Genomic DNA, 20,385 nt, shown 5'->3' with positions numbered 1-20,385 from the left:
CTTCACAAAATTTAAGAGCTGCTGAAAGATGACCTGAGGGTGTACGTTAACCCTGGGCAGCAATGTGGTGCTGCTGGTGGTGTGGCAAGGAAAGGGGCTGTCACCAGGTGTAGAGCCCCCTGCACGTGGCTGACACCATGTGAGATGAAGAATAGGACCACCCCCGGCCTCCTCCTGCCCTTGTTTACCCTCTCCCTACACAACTTTCCCCTTCAGCATAAACAGCACAGCAACAACATTCTCTGTCGTTTTCATGGAAAGGATAATGTTGACACGAGCTACCTAACTGTGAACGTAAACACGATGTGCCAGGGTTAGCAGGTACCAGCATTTACAGGGGCAGATGTTTAACCTTGACGTGAATAGTAATTAAGCAGAGCCTCAGAAACCAGGGTCTCCCCAGGAGCCAATTAATAATTTGGTGGGGGAGATGTTATATGCAAATTTCCAGGCAAACCACTTCGGAGTGACACATCCACCCTGCACCCAGTGGACTGCGCTGGGGAATCATTTGTAACAAAGCCCTGTGGTGCAGGTGCGAACAAATTGTAATTAGGCAAATTAAATGAGTGTTACATGTACATCAATTAGTTTCTGGTCACAAGATGCCTGGGATCCGGTACCACCTTTGTCACACAGGGAAGGCTTCATCTGACAGCAGCCTTTACCTACTTCGCTGCTTTCCACTCTCACCCCCAGCAGAAACCATAGTCCCATTTAATTCTCCTCCAGTTACTTCATCCCTGTTTATTTACTTTATAACAACTAGGTACCAACACACTCTCCAAGCAGTCTTCCGATTTTAAAGGGCGAAAAGCAAAGACATTCCTCGGCCTGCTGCAAATGATCTGTATAAATCTGGCCTAGCTTGGCTTTCTGGGCACAAAGTGATAACATCCATTTCCTCTCCCACTGAGGCGAAGAGCATAAAATAAAGCTGTTGAAAGGACGCCGGGCACAAGTTGGGACTTCCCCACAGAGCAAATTGTTTTGGGAAGGCACATGATTCATTATAATTGTCCCAAGCGAGGTCCCCCTACTGTGGGTTGATGTGGGACTGAGTCATCCCACGAAGCAAAAAGCCTCCCAAGACATGTAGTTAAACACTCAGCATCGCTGTTCTCGCTGCTTAGATAGAGCGGGCGGCTCTCACCCTCCTCACACACTCTTGCCCCTGTTGTGCTCCTGTGAAGCTGTCTACATTTGCACGATAACATTTTATGGAAGAAATAAAATAATTTCTTTACCGTATAAGTCCCTAAGAGGAAAAGAATAAATAAAAGCAAAGTTTAGGCCTACACTATAATTTAGCTCTAGTGGTTCCTTCATCAACCTTCACTCACCTGCCACTATTTTGTTTTCTATGGAAGAGATGATCTGCTTTTTACTCCAGCAAAACTAGCTACTCAGGAAACAGAGGGTCTCCAGGCAAAAGAATCACTGGGATGGTGCAGTGCACTCTGGGATGAGAGCTATGCACTCCACAGCAAGGTGGCCTGGTCTTGGGGCCCAGCCCACTGCAGGGGTGTGGAGCAGCCGCCAGAAGGGAGACAGCCTGGAGGTTTAGCCCATGGGGGCCAAGGCAACAGGCAGTAAGACCCTAGAGCAGAGCACAAGGACCAAAGGACATCCTGTTCTGCACTCCTGGAAGAGCCAATGCATCTCTCACATCAAAGCCCCAAACTAGGCAAAATGCTCACATGCAGATTGGGAGAAATTTTATGACTAAACACAGTACATTTGTACTCATTAAATGACCATATGTAGGTTGTACAATATGGCTAGCTGGCTGGATGGATGGACAATGTCATTGCTCATCATCCTGGAGGCATTTCCCAAGAAATGTCAAAACCCACGGATGCTAAGCCTCTAGCATAAATTAGAGGAGTACTTGCACATAACCCAGGCACATTGTCCTGCATACTGTGCGTTCTCTAGACTACTTATTATAAGCCAGTGGAAGTGCTATGCAAGCATTCCTATACTATACTGTTGTGCCCTACTTCCGTGTTTATGGGAATGTGCCATGGAAAAAGGCTGTACTTGTTCGGCACTAATTTGTCCTTAATATTTTTGATCAGCAGTTGTTTGAATCTGCAGCTGGGGAACGTGTGGGTATGGAGGGCTGACCGTACTTATTTACACTGCCTTCATTTTTTTTTCCTGCACTCATAGTGTTTCCCATCTGTGGTGTTGACCGGTCCATCATCCTATGGTGGGCAGTTGTCTCTGTGTGACCACAAGCTCTTCAAAATCAGCCCTTTCTGTCTTTTGTGCCTGTACCATACTCCACACCGCAGGCCACTCCAAACAATGCATTGCTGAGCTCAGATTGAATGCAGGGAAAGAGAGTAAAGTCCTTAGGAGCCTCGGGAGTCAAGGATTCATGGACACTTAGAACAAATCCTCGATGGCTCTATGCACCCATGTGGTTTCTGCCCGTCTCACCAACCTCCCTGTGTCTATTCCCTGACTCTACTCTCTTTGCTCTAATCCTACTGACCTGGTTTTCAGTTTTTAAGAAAAAATAAATAGTGTGCTCCTTCCTGATATGAGGCTCTTTGCTGTTTGTCTTTTATCCTCATCACACCAATGGATGAACAATTTCTAACTGTTTTTGTTTCTCAGTTTCCAACTCAGCTATATTTATTTGGAAGCCCAGTAAGGTTAGAATCTCCCTTCACGCACTCAGACTCTCTTTGTTTGTAGTTCTCATCCTAGATGGATTGTCTCATAAATGTCCTCCTGATCTGCCTTGGCTTGGATGACAGGGAAGGAATGGTGGCTGCCTTGTCCGCCATTGTATTCCCAAGTCTGTAACACAGTAGGTACGTATGTTGGATGTACATGGACAGGAAAGTGGAAGGAAGGGAAGATGCGTGGATGAAAAGATGAATGGTGGTACGGGTAGGTTACTGGATGGACAAATGGATGGATGGATGGATTTGTCTGACCCACTCCCGTACCCCCTTTTTTTGTAGTACTGGGGGTTGAAAAGCCAGGAACTTTGCACCGAGCTGCATCCCCAGCCTTTTAATAAAAATTTTAAATTTTTTTAAACTTTGAGAGACGGTCTCACAAAGTCCCTAAATTGCCCAAGCTGAACCTGGGCTTGTAATCCTTGTCTCAGCTTCCCAGAGTACTAGGCTTACAGGCATGCACCACTCCACTTGGCTTCAGTCCCCCTTCTGGAGCTGGAGTCCCAGAGCTCTGCTGTGGGCTGGATCTCCCGAGCAAGGCTGAGAGGGGCTGGGCTGGGGAGGGCAGCCCCTTCAGGAAGTCATCAAAGGGCAGAACCAGCCTTGCTAATCAGAGGCAGAGGCAAAATGAGAAACCAGAGGACTGTCTGAGAAGACCACCATGGAGAACAGGTGGGGTGCTGCAGCCAGGCTTCCCAAAAAGGAGGGAAGCAGAGAGGAGAGAGTCTGGAAGCTGCCCTGACAGGGGCTGTGTCTAGTGTGAAGCTTTGTTACAGAGAGCTTGCTGGCTGCTTCCAGTGATGACAGAAGTTAGAGAAATGCTGAGCCATTCTAGATAAACCTGCAAACTTGGAGACAGAGTCCCCATTTAAAATATTTCCTCCCAGAAATTATTTCTCATTTCTGATCCCAAGTCAGTAGGCTAATGAGAGAATGGAAATCTCCAGTTTTTTATGTCCTAGCTCAGTGATTCTCAAACCTGGCCAGAGATTTGAATCACTAAAGGGCTTTCTCAAGAACATCACTGCCAAGGACCAAGGATGTAGCTCAGTGGTGCCATGCCTCTCTGGCAAGCACATGGTCCTGAGTTTGATCACTACAACTAGGAAGAAGAAAAATAAATAACATCAATACCTAGCCCCAGCCACAGAGATTCTAATATATTACATTGCACAGTCTTCCCGGTGAGCAACTATGGAGTAAAGCCAGGATGGAGAAGCAGCTAGTCCTGCTACTGGAGTTTGGTAATCTTAGTGCTCAAAGTGGGACTGTAGATTGGCAGCCTCACCTCAGAGCTGCTTTAGAGTCATAGAACCGCAGATCTCACCCAGACTATTGGATCAGCAGTTGCATTTCAGGAGGATCTCCGGGTGACTCTTATGGGTTTGAGGAATAGAGCTCTACTTAGTTCAGAGATTACAAGAAGCAGCAGGGTCTGCATAATAAAGTACGTGTACATAGTCAAATTCCAGTGTCATAGGTGGCCTTTATCAGGTTGCGATAAAGACTTTCTAAAAAAAACGAGCCTGGAATCACCAAACACCACACCATCTGGCAACACTATTTGGTCATGATGTGTAATCTTTTTCATGATTTGCTACATTCTACTTAATTGTATCTTATTGAGGATTTTTGCATCTATTTCATTAAATAGATCAGCTTGTAGTTTTCTTTTTTGGTTGGGTCCCTTTCTGATTTTGGAATTAGGGTGATGCTTGCTTCCAGAAATGATTTTGGGAGTACTGCTTCCCTTTTGATTTCACTGAACAGTTGGAGGAGTAGTACTCTCTAAAGTTCATACAGAATTCCTCAGTGAACCCAAAGGACATGGGCTTTTCTTAGTTGGTAGGGTTTTTTTTATTAATTTTTCAATTTTGTTGAGTAATATTGTATTATTCAGGATTTTATGTTTTCTTGGTTCAGATTTAGTAGTTCATATGCATTTAGAAATTATCCTTTTCTTCTGAATTTTCCACTTTTATTAGCGTACAGCTTCTCAGAGGAGTTACTGATGATCTGGATTTCTGCAGAATCCTTTGTGATTTCACCTTTTTCATTTCTAATTGGATGGATTTGGGTCTTTTCTTTCCTGATCTTAGTAAGATTGGCTAAGGGTTTGCCTATTTTGTTTAATCTTTCAAAGGACCGGCAATTCAATTTATTGATTCTTTGTTTTGAATATTTAGTCTTAATTTCATTAATTTCTGATCTGATTCTTATAATTTCCTTCCTCATACTAGCTTTGGGTTTGGATTGTTCCTGTTTTTCTAAGACCTTGAGGTGCAACATTAGGTTATTTCTTTGAGCTCATTCTGTTTCTCTGATGTGTGAATTCACCACTATAAATGGAAATTTCTTAAAACAAACTTTCACACTAAATTAGCGTGCTTTCATCACAAATGAATGTTCTGCAAGAACATATTTGTGTATATGTGTGTATAATGTTTTCATACATATTGTACATTATACATATAAGAGAGAGCTCTTTTTCTGATTCATTTTTGTGTTACCTCAAATCTCATGGAGTGTGATTTTATGATTAAGTCAATCTGCAATTATATCTATATCTCTCCAGATAAATATTTTTCAGTTGAATGTATTCCACATGCATTGCACATAGTAGGTACTTAATAAACAGCTTCAGAAGGACAATAGAAGGAGGTTGAATTTCACAGCTAGCAGGATCAATGGTCAGATTCAGAAATGAACCAGATTCAAGAAAATACAGCACTCAATTTCCTTGTACATGCGAACCTATGGACTGAGATCCATGCCAGCTATGCCTTGTATCTCTGCGAGAGATGGAACAAAACCGGAGTGCTGGCATTCATCGGTCCAGGAGCCTCTCACTGACATGTTGTGCAATGGCATGAGGGTTGTGGAGATAAGACGTTCCAGGCAGACATGGAGGGCAGGCAGGTCCTGCTAATGTGGCACGTAGTCAAGAGGTGCCTTATGTTGCCTCTTTTATCAACACCCTGCCAGCAACACGGATAAGGCACACCCACAGGTTTGAGAGTCTGTTGTAGGCATTACACACTAGCAATGACTAAGACACAAGCCCACTGCCCTTGCGGGACTCATAGTTCCAAAGCGGATGTGTATTCAGGATTGTATTGAGAAGTAAAAACAAACTGTTGGTGAGGGCTAAGGAGTCAGGGATGTCTCGCACAAGAGAGAGTCTTAAGAGATGCATTTGTATTCACCTAAGTGGAATGGTGAAGGAGAAGGAAAACCATCAGGCACAGGAAATAATGCATTCAAAAGCAGAAGGTCATAAAATAGCAGGGAGCTCAGGAAATTGTGAGAATCTCAGTGGCTGGTGGAGCTATGGCAAGGCAAGATGTCCTCCGTAAGAAAAGGTCAGATTGGGAAGGGCTTACAAACCTTACAATGTGTGGGTTTTATTGTAATAGCAGTGGGAAGCCGCTAAAGGAGAAGCGAAAGTAATGAAACACTCATATTGATTTTAGAAGAGAAGGCAGCAAAGAATCTGTGGTCAAGTGCAGCTCTTACAGATAGTGAGGCCCTTCGTTTTCATGAAAATGATGGGAACATCATAACTACAATTTTAGACTCGGGACAAATAGCTCTAAGTGCACCTTCACATCGCCAAAATGCAGCTCAGTAAAGAGTGAAGGAGAAGGAGTGCCCCAGCCTGGCATCTGCCAGCTATCAGCTCTGGTTCTTATCTACCAAATGGGCAGCCCCGGGTTCGGGAAAGAGTGTGCAACAAGAATGGGTTGCAGAGCCGAGGGATGCTGTAGAGAACGGTGATGAGGTGACTTCCCAGCTACAGTGAGTGCCCTCTCCTCTGGGAAGGGCTGACACACAGGAGAGGCCCCAGGCGCCCTGTGCTGTGCCATTGCTGACTGTGGAGGGCTGACCACCAGCAGCAGTGGAGCTGGGACTCTGGGCATCTGCTGAGACCCTGCATGCTAAAGTGTCTGGAGCTCAATCTCATCAGTGCCAGGGCTCCAGAGAGCGAGTGCACCGCTTGCATCCTCTAGAGTCCGGGGGAAGGCCCGGCCCCACCCCAGAGCGATTTGTTCAGCTTTCTGGAAGGTACTTGTGAGCTGCTCTAGTAGGCTTCCAGTAATCTCCATCTTTCTGAGGGAAAGAGTAAGAAGCAGAGCTGTTTCTGTTTTTTAAACCCCCTAAGAAGTACAGAGGTTCAACATGTTCCAAGTGCTTTAATCTTTTTAAATTGTGCCTTCCTCTAAATTCAATACCATGCCTCCTCCTGGGGCTTTCCCCTGCTAGGAAGGAACTGTGCCTTCTGTGGCAACTGCTCCTGCACCCTGACAAGCCAGGGCAGGGGTCTGGAGACCCAGGACCCCAGGTGAGGGTGGGTAGAGCCCTCTAGGTCTCCTCCTTTACAGCTGTGGGGACCAGTCCCACAGAGAAAGCAGTGGTCACCAAGCTGACACGGATACAAAACCCTGTCCAGTCTGGCAGAACGGAATTCAGCTGTCAGCAGACAGTACAGCTCTCAGCCAGTTTCTTTCCTCCTTCAGCATTTTCCACTAAGATGTCCCAGGAACCGTCCCGTTGCCTTTCTGTGACTGTTTCTTCCCCTGTGACTGATACTTGAGTGACAAGAGAGGAAAGATGTGGGACAGAACAAATTAGAAAAGGAGAAAATATGAGATGGATTTTGAACTAGACAAGCTCTATTTCATGTCACAGACAAGCTTGGGGAGGGGTTAGATACCCCAGTCAATTAGTAACTTGTTTGAATTGTGCAGTTACTATGCATCCCAATTCTGAAGTTTAGAAGAATTCTGTTTAACACGTGTTTCTATGATCTGCACAACCTAATTGAAGTTTTTAAGGTTAGTTAATGTATCAACATATATATCTATAATGTGTAGGACTACTTAATTTAGCATAATTATCAAGATGAGCCACACTGAACATTACAAGAAAATTGCAACCTGTCATAAAATAAGAGGGCACATATTACAGCAGAGTCCTCACCCTCTGAGATACACGGCTAGAAAAGCCAAATAATGCAAATACATCCTCACTCCCCAATTTGATGCTGCTTTGGTGATTTGATTAATTATTGTGAAGCTAAACAGCTAACAAAGAAGGATAAATAAAAATAACTTCTTGCATCCAAAAAAGGGTGTAAATTTTAACTCCAAACACTCAAGAGCAAATGTGAGCAAGAATTATAAACAATGGAGCCGGCTTAATGATTTAATATGCATCAGCCTTTGCAGCCAGAAATAGGTCCCAGTATTGTACTGGTACACTGTGGTTCCACTGAACTGCAAATTTGGCTTTTCTTTTCCGCGTCTCCTGGGAATTTGGAAACTGTGTTCTTATAACAACCAGGAGGAAACACCACAGCAGAGAGGGGTCTGGAACTGTGCACCATCTCTCCATAACTTCGCCCTTTTTCCAGGACTTGCTATCTTTACTCTGGGCTGGATTTGGTTTGATTTTAATTTCTCTTAATTTTTTAATATGGACTAGGTAATTCCACAGACACTGAAGGGCTTTCATCCATCTACCCCTTGCTTCATTATTCACTGAAAGACAAAGTCCAACTCCCCAAACTATTCTAAATATTTCACCTCTCTCCAAGTCCCCACCCAAGCTGGCCTCTAAAGTCCCGCTTAACTGAACCTAAGGCCAGTGCCAAGCCCAGATCCAGCACCTCTTAGGGTCTTGATGGATATTTGTGGCAGGGTAGACCACTCTGATCATCTGCAGCCCATCGACTTCCCTTAATGCTCTGTCTCCATGCCCATCCCTTCTGGGTTTCTTTTCTCTTTTTTGTTTTTGGAACCAGGGATTGAACTCAGGACCTTGCACTTTCAAGGCAGGTGACAGAGCCACTGAGCTAAATCCCTGGACCCCTTCTGGGTTTCTAAGAGACCTCCCTCCCACATATATGCATCTACCAGAACTTCTCCTCCTGTTCCGTTTCCGTTTCCTAACAGCTTCCTTTCTGTTTCTAAACATGGTGCAAAATACACAGGCACACACACAAATCATTTTGCAAAACAAAAACAAAAGGCAAACAACCTACCTACTACACAAACCAGAACACTTGTGACCTTGCCTGTAGGACTTACCTCCCTGGAGAGCTGGGCAGATCATTCCATCACTAAGTAGCCCAGCCCTATGGGTGATGAAGTATGTACGCCCCCAGGTCCAGAGGGTGATGGCTTTGTCAGCCCAGAGGAGCTCACTTTCCATGGATGTCTGTCGCGAACCGGCGACGCAGAGCACTGTCCCGCAGTGCCTCAAACCTGAAAGAGCAGCGGGGTGGAGATGGGGCAGAGAGAAAGGAAGGACGCCAAGACAAGAGTCTGATCAAGGCGACGTTTATTGCAGGCAGGCATCAGCCTTTTAAAGGAAAAGACCGAACTATTATGGGCTAGGATTACCATAGTAACCTCAATACCTGCTCCTATAGATAACATCAGATCTTTAACATAACAAAATGGAGTTAACAACACCTGACTCCTACAGATCTTTGGCTGTCTGGGTTTCTCCCGTGCAGGGCAAAACAAGTTTAACACGTGCAGTCCTTAAAAAGGAACAAATGTTGTCTTTCAAAAAGCCAGTGGGCTATGGCTGGCTTCCCACAGATGTCCACGAGTCTCTTTCCTGAGTCTCCAGTTATTCCACTGCTTCCTGTTTGGGTGCAGCAGGTGTCCCTTCTCTTGCATGTATTAAGTCCATACCAGCAATTCCCACTGTCCCGGATTCTCATAGTTGTTGCCATTGTTATCCACAGCCCCCTCTCCTGCTGATATGGCTCACCTCTCATCCCATCGTCCTGACATGGGATGCTGCCCAAAGGTCCCCCTCCCCAAAGCTGGACATCAAGGAGAGACAATGGGGTGCAGAGAGGTTCACCTGATCCAACTGCTCCCTCCATTGCCTTCATATTTCTCTTTATTTCTGGATAACTTTTTTCCTAAATGGTGTATTTCTTTGTTGCCCAAGACTGATTACAGCCAAAACTAAGGTTTTCCCCCTTCCTCTCTGGGCTCATGCTCCAGTGCCCTTCTGAGTGTGCAGTTTCCTTGGCCTCCCTATTGTCCAACCCCAGGACCCCTTCCAAAAATGGCCCTTGGCTCTCCAGCATGCCCTCTTCCTAGCCCTGCAAACATTTCTGCTGCTTGTGAACTAAAATTCTCATCAGATCTTCCTTGTTTCCTTAGAGAAGGTGATCTTAGCTGGAAGTCTGCCTAAAAAGGAAGACTTTGTGAGTTCCATGGCACAGAAATGGATGGGCTGCAAAGTCCGACAATTTGTGTTTAACAGCTCCTGCCTGGCGGTCTAGGTTCAGAGGGCTCATGGATTGAACTTCACCCAGACTCAAACCAGCTTGTCACAGAATCATCAGATTCAGTCATCTCTCCAAAAGAACAAGATGCCAACATTCTTCTTTGGCATTGTGCTTAGTGGGCATCTGGTCTCAGTATCGCTAAGTACCCAGTTTCACTAAGCCAGTCATGCATCCCCACATCATTCACTAAAGCCAGAAGAATGCTGTGTGATAGTGTGCATGTGTGTGCGTGTGTGTGTGTGCCTTCTCTCCCTCTCTCTCTCTCCCTCTTTCTCTCTCTCTCTCCCTCTCTCATACACAGACACAAACACACACACATGCACGCACACACACATGCACGCACACACACACAGAGCTATTGTTAGAAACTAACCCTCTCTGCTTAGGAGTCTTATTGCAATGGGGAAGTAGCCAGGTCATATTAAGGTTTTTTAAAACACATGGTTTGTTTTCATTTCTCTCATTGTAACTACAAGGTACAAAAGCCACAGTTCCTATCTTTGAGTTTACCGACTGTTCTGTGCCATTAAATGTCCATTAACTTCTTATTCTGGGCTCCAGCCTTACTTCTGTTCATGCTCGTGTGACCACCTCAAGCTCAGGTGATAGCTGTATCCTGACACCTTGCCAGTGAGATATTTGTCACCCTGGGTCAATCACCAACACCCCTGGGATTGCTGTGGTGGGACAGTATTGAGGCATTTGGGTACCCAGGGGTATGAGGTGAGGGTCTTGCTTTAAAGAGTCTGTTCATACCTGAAATGACAACTGAAAGCTAAAAGTAGTACACAAGTGGCCTGGTAGATGGGATAAAAACCATAAGCCAGTCCATAGGGATGAGGCCAGAGGGAGAGAAAGATGGCACAGACTGCAGGGCCAGGTATGAAAGGACTAAACTGGGTGGACTATTGATATATCTACAGGGATAAGTGGCTGGTCAGAGAGGTAAGCCAACCAAGAAGACGTGGCCGGAGTCGAAGAGATGATGGCTGTCAGGGTTCCCTGGAATACTACCCAGAGGACAGTGGCCCACCTGCTAAGGCAATGAGAGCCACAAGGTGTTGCAGCTGGAGGCCACTGTGCTCTCAGAGGTTCTGATTCTTTGCTCACCCAGCAACTTGTTGCAGCTTATCTGTGTGGAACAACTGTGTTTATGACATTCTGATTTTATACATCAGTTTCTTGTGAGCTTTGCAATGTGAGTCAGCCTTCCTGAAAGTTAGTTGTAAACTCTGGGACTCGTCACCCCCCACATACAAACACACAGCTATGGGAATTGAGCCCAATACCTTGACACTAAACTACATCCTCAGCCCCTGGCTCTATCCCCATTTTTTTTTTTTTTAATTTTGAGAAAGCGTCTCAAAAGTTCCTAATTTGGCCAAGGTGGGGGTCAGACTTGTTGAGATACTTCTGCCTCAGCCTCCCAGAATGGCGGAATTACAGGCACATGCTACCACACTCAGCTAACTCTGGGACTTTGAAGAGTCATATTCCCCTGAGCTTTCATAACTGGTGGCCAAACTCTACCTAAAACAAATCGCTTTTTTGTTTTCTAAATGCTCTTCTCTTCAAACAGAACTCTCGAGTTTTATCTGGTTACCGGGCTGCTCGGAATAAATTCCGCATTTCCCAGCTTCACTGTGCCTCGGAGCTGTATGAGTAGGTTCTAGAAGAACTACAACTAGAAGTGATGTATGCAATTCCCAAGTTATGCCCTTAAATGAAAAGAATGGGCCCAGGGACCCTCCCATGCTTTCTTTCTTTTTCCCACTTGCTAGAATGTGGACACTTGGTGGCACGGAAACAGCCTAAGGAGTGGTAAATACAGAGCCAAGATTCCTAGCACCGAATCATCCCTGAACTTCATATTCTCAATGATTACGTGAGAACTAATTAGCCTCTCTGCTGCTGAAGCCATTATTATTTAGTGGAGTATCTGTTACACCAACAGAAACTGTACCCTGCCTACATTGGACCTAATCAGCTCCCTTCTCCAGGCTACAGGCTTCCAGTCACCACACCAGAGGCTGGACTGGTGCCATCTGTCCAGTGATAAGTCCAGCTAATACAACAACCAGACAAGCAGAAAATGGTGCCAAAGCAGTACCGAACTGCTAGGGGAGACACGCATAGGAATAAGTTGAAAGGGGCCAACATAGCAACCATCACCAACCACTTATGTGTCAGGCACATAAAAGGATTAATCCTTTTATAGTTGGTCCTCACAGCAACCCAAAGGAACAGATATTGCTATCTCTGTTTCACTGTTGTTGTTATTTTGTTTTGTTTTGTTTGGGGGCGGAGCCTCACTATGTAGTTCAGGCTGTCCTTGAACTCAGGTGATCCTCCTGCCCCATCATTTCTGTTTTTACAATTAAGTGAAGGCACACTTTTTTAAAATGTACTGAAAGTGACACTGCTAGACAGTGCCAAAGTTAAAACTCAAACCCAATTATCTCTCTCTTTCTTTTAGTTAATTAGTACATGTATGCAATACATTCATTCCTTGAGTGGAGTTTGTGCACACACATAACATATCCCAATTTCTTTCGCTATCCCTTATCCCTTCCCTTCCTCTCTCTCTTCATCTCTCGATCCTCTTCCCATTTAAGAAAGATCTCCCTACTTCCTATTATCTTTTATTTTGCTCGTATTTTGATTCTAAGTTTCTCATACGTGATATTTACCGTGTGTCTGATTTCTTTCACTTGACATTATGGTCTCAAGTTTCCTACATTTTCATCAAAATGACTCATTTATGTTTCTATCAGAGTAGTATTCTGTGATGTGTAAATACATTTTCTCTATCTATTCATCTGTTGATGGACTTATGGGCCACTTCCAAGATTTAGCTATTATGAATTGTGCTGCAGTAAACATGGCTGTGCGTGTATTGCGGTAATATGACGTCTTTAACTCAGGAAGATACCTAGAAGGAAAATAGCTGGGTCAAATGGACTTTCTAGTTTTATTTTTTTGAGGAATCTCCACACTGATTTCAGAATAGTCACACTCCCTCCAACAGTGTAGAAGGGTTTGCTTTCCCCTGAAGCCTTTCTAACATTTGTTATGACTTGATTTCTTGATGCTGGCCATTTTTTCTGGGGAAAGATGGAATCTCAGTGTTGTTTTCATTTGTATTTCCCTCCTGGCCAGTGATGTTGAACACTCCTTCATATATTTATTGAGCTTTTGTACTTCTTCTTTTGTGAAGTGTCTATTCGTTTTGCTTGCCCATTTTTTGACTGAGACTTCTATTTTTGGGAGGAGGGTCTAATTTTCTTGATTTTTTAATATTTTCTATATGAGTCCTCTGTTTGAGGAATCACTGGCAAAAGTTTTTTCCCCATTCTGTAGGTTGGTTTGGTGTTTTGTTTTATTTTGTTTTGCTGTTCAGAAGCTTTTTAACATAATATGATTCCATTTGTTGATTCTCCGAACTATTTCCTGTGCAACTGGGGCTGTGTTCAGCAAGTCCTGGCCTACACCTGTGACTTCAAGAGTTATGTACAAGAAGGGAAGGAATTTTTTAAGGCAAAAAAAAAAATTCATCAGATCATTGACTTGTAGACAAACAACCACTATGTACTTTAGAACCTTCTATGGAATAACAGGAATGGGCAACCTGTGCTTGCCTTGTGTTAATTGTATCATTCAGCCCCATTAATCTCATCATACCCACGGCATTGATCAGCTTCAGTCTTCTTATGTCGGACGATTGCAAATGCTTTTTAACCAACTTATTTTAGTGATTATCTGGAAACTATTTTCACATTTCAAGTATTTTTATTTTTATTTTTTAAATTTTCACTGTCAAATTAGAGTGCATGTATTTCCCAGTTGGTTCTTGGGAAAAACGAGATCCTTGTTTTTTGATCCTCCTCCTCCTCCTCCTCACTTGAAGCGTGGAGTAAAGAGCAGACCCCTCTGGCAGTGGCTGGCTCAGGCACTTTGTGCAGTGTGAGATCCTCCGAGTGGCCCCGTCTTTTCCCCCCATTTTCTTGCCCACTCCCTTCTGCTCCATACCTGAGAGATTCTAGGGTGAAAACACTTTTAGAGAGAAGGCGATAGTTCAACTTGGTAGTTCATTCACAAATACATTTGAAAATGTCACACACTTGTGCTAATAAACAAAAATAAAAGCATCATATTTGTGCCAAGAAATTTCAAATTGAAATAAAGGCAAATTAGTTAATATCCCATTTTGCTGAACCACTGTCCAGTCATTGTTGCAGAAGAGGTAAATTTACCCAGTTTCCTAGGGGAAAAAAAATCTATGAAGCGAAATTACCTTGGTCATTTTAAAATGTAAAATGCTAGGTTATTCTGGGCATAGTGGCACAGGCCTGTAATCCCAGCACTCTGGGAGGCTGAGGCAGGAGAACTAGAAATTCAGGCTCAGCCTGGACAACTTAGTGAGGCCCAGTTTCAGAATAAAAAATAAATAACAGCTGTATGTAGCTCAATGCAAAGGCCCTGGGTTTAACCCTTAGTACCAGGAAAAACAAAAACAAAAATCTAGGAAAATGTTAGGAATAGCAAAAAAACACAGCAGGGAAATGGCTGTGGGTGTAGCTCAGTAGTATAGAACTTAACCAGCAGAATTTAACCAGCTCTTCAAGCTAGCTTCCCAGCATCACAAAGGAGAGAGAGAGAGAGAGAGAGAGAGAGAGAGAGAGAGAGAGAGAGAAGAGAGAGAGACAGAGTGAGAGAGAGAGAAGAAATACTTTTGTAAATCATGTGGCTGGCTTACCTTTATTAAATATATCTACATGATATTTTGTTAGTGATTTTTAAAAATCTCATTAGGACAAAGGAGACAGCTCAGGAAGAATCAACACTAAATAAAACATAACTTCAAAATTATTTTTAACTTCTTTTAAAGACAGGGTCTCACTATGTAGTTCAGGATGGCCTTGAATGTACTGTGTAGCCCACACTGGTCTTGAACTTGGGACAATCCACCTGCCTCAGCCTTCCAAGTGCTGGGATTATAGGCCTGCACCACCAACTGTAAGAAAATACTAAAAGAAGTTAGACAGCTAGCTTCCAATCCCTCAGACAAGGTTGAATATGGAGAATCAAAGGCTCAAAGGAAAAGGAGATATATTTGCAGAGTGACAGATCATGAAGATTTTGGTGCTGTAATTATTGACAGATAATAGGAATACATCTATTTTTTGACAAGTTCCAGAAATATCACATGGGAGAGATAGAACAAAAGATTTGGCTCCAAAAAGGTAAACTCAATAGCATAGCAAATGTTTTAAAAGAAAATCCATTTTCAAAAATTTATATTAAGGGCCAGGGATTTAGCTCAGTGGTTCGGTGCCCTGCCTTGCAAGAGCAAGGACCCGAGCTCAATCCCCAGTACAAAAAAAAAAAAAATTTATATTAAACCTTTGTATTATTCCCAAGGAAGGTATTCACCTTATTTGGAAGGATATATTTAAATATTGTACCAATTCTGATTTATAAGTAGTGTAACATTTTATACTAAACATTTAATAGAATTTCATATGTGAATAAAATATAAATTCTCTTCATGCAATTACTTAAATTCTATGTATGTTATTACTTTGTAAAAAGCAGTCACTAGCATGATCCTTTACTTAGAAGACTGAATGCACTCCATCAACAGTCTCCTAAAATTGATAGATAAATTCAGCAAAGTAGCTGCATACAAAATAAACACACAAAAAATATAGTCCAATGAATTCACCAAAAAAGAAATTAGGAAAACAATACCATTCACAATAGCTTTAAAAAATTAAATACTTTGGAATTAGCCTAATCAAGGAAATGAAAGACCACTATGTTAAAACTATAATGGGCCAGGGATTTAGCTCAGTGGTTCCACTGCTTGCCTTGTAAGCCCAATGGTCTGCATTTGATCCCTAGTACAAAAAATATAAAACAGATAAAAAATAAAACTATAGTATTCTGAACAATGAGATCAAAGAGCACTTCACAAAATGGAAAGACATCCTTTTCCTGGATAGGCAGAACCAATGTGGTCAAAATGGCCACCCTACCAAAAATGGTATAAAGATTTAGTCAAACTACCACAGCTTTCTTCACAGAACTATAAAAAACAATCTTAAAATGTATACAGAACCAGAAGAGACCCAGAATAACAAAAATAATCCTGGGCAACAAAAGCAAAGATCCAATCAAAACGGACAAGTGAAAGGACACTTTATAGAAATACAAATGGCTAATACATAAAGAAATGGTCAAGCTCTCTGCCTGTCAGAGAAATGCAAATTAAAACAACACTGAGATTCTATCTTATCCCAGAAAGAATGTCCATCATCGAGAAATCAAATAACAAGAAATGCTGGCGAGGCTGTGGAGAAAAAGGAACCTTACTATACTGTTGGTAGGAATGTAAACTTGTACAATTACTATGGAAATCATTATAGAGAGTCGTCAGAAAACTAAAACTAGAAATTCCATTTGACCTCGTAGTCCCTTTCTAGGTATCTTTCTGAAAGAGTTAAAGACATCATATTACAGTGATACGTGCACATGAGTTCATAGCAGCTAAATCTTGGAAGCAGCCTATGTTTCTGTCAACAGATGAATGGATAAAGAAAATGGTATTTACACATCAGGAGTACTAATCTGCCACAAAGAAGGAAATTTGGGGGTAACTTGGAAAATAAGTGGATCCTGAGATCAAATAAATGCTAAGTCAAATAAATCAAACATTGAAGGTTAATCACCACAGTCTCTTGTATATGAGAAGCCTGGAGCATAAATAAAGAGTAAAATAAAAGATAGATAATTAGAAATAGGAAGGTAGGCTTTTTGAAGATGGGAAGGAGATCTAGGGATGGAGAGAGGTCAAGGGGATCAAGATGCGATACCTGTATATACCAACTCCCCATGAACAATATTCACTGTGTATCATAAACACGGACTAATAAGAAAAGGTTTAAAAAAATAAGTCACTAGAAGAATAACACTCTAGTGGAAGAGAATATCTATTTTAAACAGATATGAAAACAGCCATGGCCTTCACAGTAGGAAATGTTAGGACATTGAAGGGCAAAGTGTTATCTAGCCATCAAAACTGTGGCTTTCAACAGCATGGACTTCTGAAAATACTGGTGGTACGGTGTGAATTTAAAAAGCCAAGTAGGACCTCCAATGCGAAGGCACAGCGTGACCTGAGCTCAGCAAACAATGAAGTAAATGAAGTGAGCTTAGAAAAGGGCGGGAGGGCGAAAGACAACAGTAACAAAGGTTATTTCAACTGGGATCTTGGAGTAATTCTTAGGTCCTTTTCCGTGCTTTTCACTTTCTAGATGTCTCAGCTGCACGTACTGTTCTCTTCCTTCGCCCTCCTCTGTCTTCTCATCCCCTTTTATCGGCGACCTACTAAGTGCCAGGCAGTGTGCGGGATCCGGAGACCACCCAAACGTAAACAAGACTGCCCCCACGGAAGTGGTCGCACAGCCTTCCCCTCCCAAAGAGCAGCTAGACTCACCAGCAGCAGCATCTGTTTTCTGGGTTTCCAAGGGGAAGGTGGCCGGTGGCTGCCCTCCGAGTGAGCTGTGCACCCCTTTGGACAACCTTTTAGCATGGAAACACACGCAGTGGACACTTGGGTCGGTACCAGTTTTTGACCCGGGTGTTAGGGCGCACAGCTCATTTTGGATCCTCCCAGCGGTCCCGGGGAACGTCTGCTGCTGTGGTGGCCTGGCGAGGGCGCTAAGTCCCTCTCAGAGCCACTGAGCTCTGGGGCTCCCGGTGCAGTGTCACAAACGAGCCCAGCAGACACCAGGCTCCTGAGGGCGAGGCTGCCAAACCCTCACATCCTGAGCTGGCTGAAGGAGAACGTCACCTGCCTACCTGCCTCTTCACCTCCTGGACTCCCTCACCGAGACAGCCCTGGGCTCTGGGCTCTCGGCTCCCGGGGGAGCCCTCAGCAGGGACCCTGCAGCACCACCGGTCAGCAGCACAGCTGGGGGCTGAAGCGGGTGGAGAAAATGGAAGTCTTTCTCTTCCTCCAGCCTCGCCTTTCAGCTTTCTCATACCCCCCACCCTCCTTTTTAGAGGCTGCTTTCAAAGACAGGATGAATTGAAGCTGAGGGGGAAGCAAAGAAAAAGAAAAAGACAAGTAAGCATCCAGAAACCTGGAAGGAAGAAAGGAAATCTCATGAATATAACTCTGACCTCAGCTGACTCAAATAAGGTGTTCATTACTGAACAATTAGAGCCACCCACACAGGACAAAGTGAATTTCTAATCAACAGGTAGTAATAGCAAAACCCCCGCCACAGCCTAGAAACATTAGAGTGGATTATCCATGAAGAGAGGATTAGAAAAAGCGAGACCTAGAATTCAGCAAAGGAAACCCCCAGCGGGCCAGCTGGCTAATGTTTGGGATAATAATTCCAAACGTATTAAAATAAATTGTAAGAAAAGGCTAAAGGCAATAAAAGCGAGCTTCACACGCTACTGTATATTGTGGATAAAATCATGCACATTTGCAATAATCACTTCCCTGGAGGCGGGCAGTAAAGGCACCACCAGCAGAGAGTGGCAGAATTTAGACACAAAACGCTCTGCGTGCTAGCGAGGGCTGGTGGAAGTAGGGCAGGGCGGTGTGAGACTCATAATAGAGTCTGCCTGGTGGAAACCTCCCTGGTTCGCTTCTTCTATGGCCTGAATATTGTTTCACAAACAATGTTGAAATGGGGAGATAGGAACGCACAACTTCCCCTTCCACCACCTGTGATGTGGTCCTGCTAACCGACTTCGTTTCCATGAGCCGAGAGTGAACCGCCGGCCTCTATTTTCTCGCATCTGGGGTTTCTCCAGGATCACAAGCTTCCGGCAGTTCAAACCCCTTTCTATCTCTGCCCTTGTCCCTCAGGGATGGACTAGAATTAAGGAACTTCCAAAGCGGGGTAGAGTGAGGCATTTGTGTCTTCCCATGTGGAGAGCTTGCCGCTATTTTTATCTTGAGCATCTGACATTTTAAATTTTTCTTGCCTAGTTGAGGTGGCCGTATCATTTCCAAGAAATCTGTAAGTGCTATTTATAGAAATGCTCCCCATATATTTTTTCCTCATTTTACTGTAAGCCAGAGCAAAACAATAAATAGCCTGGGGGCAGGGGCCAGTGAGCCAAAGATTATTGTACTTATGGGTTCCTTCTTAAATACTTTCTTCATGAAGCCTGAAATTCCTTAACTTTTGATAAACTGATGGTATCTTTATTGAAGTATTTCTGACCTGATTGGAGAGTGTGCAATGCGATATTGGTTCCAGTTTAATACTATCCATTCATGTATCCATGCAGTTGTGAAACCTCTAACCCATAGTGGACACTACTTAAATTTAAAGATAAATATGATGCTCCTCCTCCAGCCTTTGTGGTTTATTGGGAAAGATACACAACAAGTGACTACAGTAATGGTTTAAGAAAAAGCATAAAGGCTTTCAGAAGGCTTTATGGAAAGCCCCGGGGAAGAGTTCCTGATTCTTTCAAAGAGGACTCCAAGATGTCTCTAGAGAAGATCTGGATATGAATCCTCTTTGAAGAAAGACAAGGAAGTCAGAGCTCAAGGATATGTGTGGGCAGAACAGGCCAGCTGAGTGAGAGGCAAAAGCACATCTCAGAGTCTCCAGGCAAGAAAGAATGTGCCTTGTTTAGGGAAATGCAAGTTAATCCTGGCAGGATCACAAGGGTGTGTTGCGGGTTTGAGGGTGGAATCAGGAGGAGCTGCAGGAGAAGACAGAGGAGAGGCAGCAAGGGGCCAGATTGTCCCCACTCATGCCCCTAACGGAATTGGCCACAGCACAGTTTCCTGGATACGAACCATTGTGCTAACCATGCTTTGTACACTCTTCCTTCCGGCTAATTACCACTTGCAATATATTCCATCTAGTTGGCCTTATTCCTGCTGACAGAAGAGATGGAGATGAAGGCATTGGGTATTTACCTCCTCTTGTAGATTTCTCAAGGAATCAGCCCAAGATTAAACCTGTTCCCCATGCCCTGGTGGTGCTTTGTACAACCCACAGACAGTTGCAAAGCTTTCCAGCAGGGTTTAGAATAGGAAATTGGATCTGAATCCACCCAAATCCATTCAGGACCAAGTTTCTCCCCCAACTTTACCCACATATTGTACTGTAGGCGTGAAACTCTGCAGGGAACCTATGCATTTTCATAAGGATTAGGAAAAGGCAATCCAGTAGGTTTTAGATCACCAAGAGTTTTAGAATAAGAACATTTATTTCTTGTTCAAAATTGTTTATGTATAAAATAATGCTTGTTGAAACAAGCAAAACAACAGAATACAGACAGAAGCAGAGTGTGTTGGTGCATAACTGTAATCCCAGCACTCTGGGA

At 43.6% G+C, this 20,385-nt stretch overlaps 1 pseudogene; it reads left to right on the top strand.

Annotated features, from left to right (window-relative positions):
- The window catches only part of LOC104874149, a 63,537-nt pseudogene that overhangs the window by 15,076 nt on the left and 28,076 nt on the right, over positions 1 to 20,385 (top strand).

Source organism: Fukomys damarensis, unplaced genomic scaffold (assembly GCF_012274545.1).
Source record: "Fukomys damarensis isolate Sample0158 unplaced genomic scaffold, DMR_v1.0_HiC HiC_scaffold_4, whole genome shotgun sequence".
NCBI lineage: Eukaryota > Metazoa > Chordata > Mammalia > Rodentia > Bathyergidae > Fukomys > Fukomys damarensis.
Note: the sequence above shows the minus strand (reverse complement) of the source record. Positions and strands in the feature narration are given on the sequence as shown.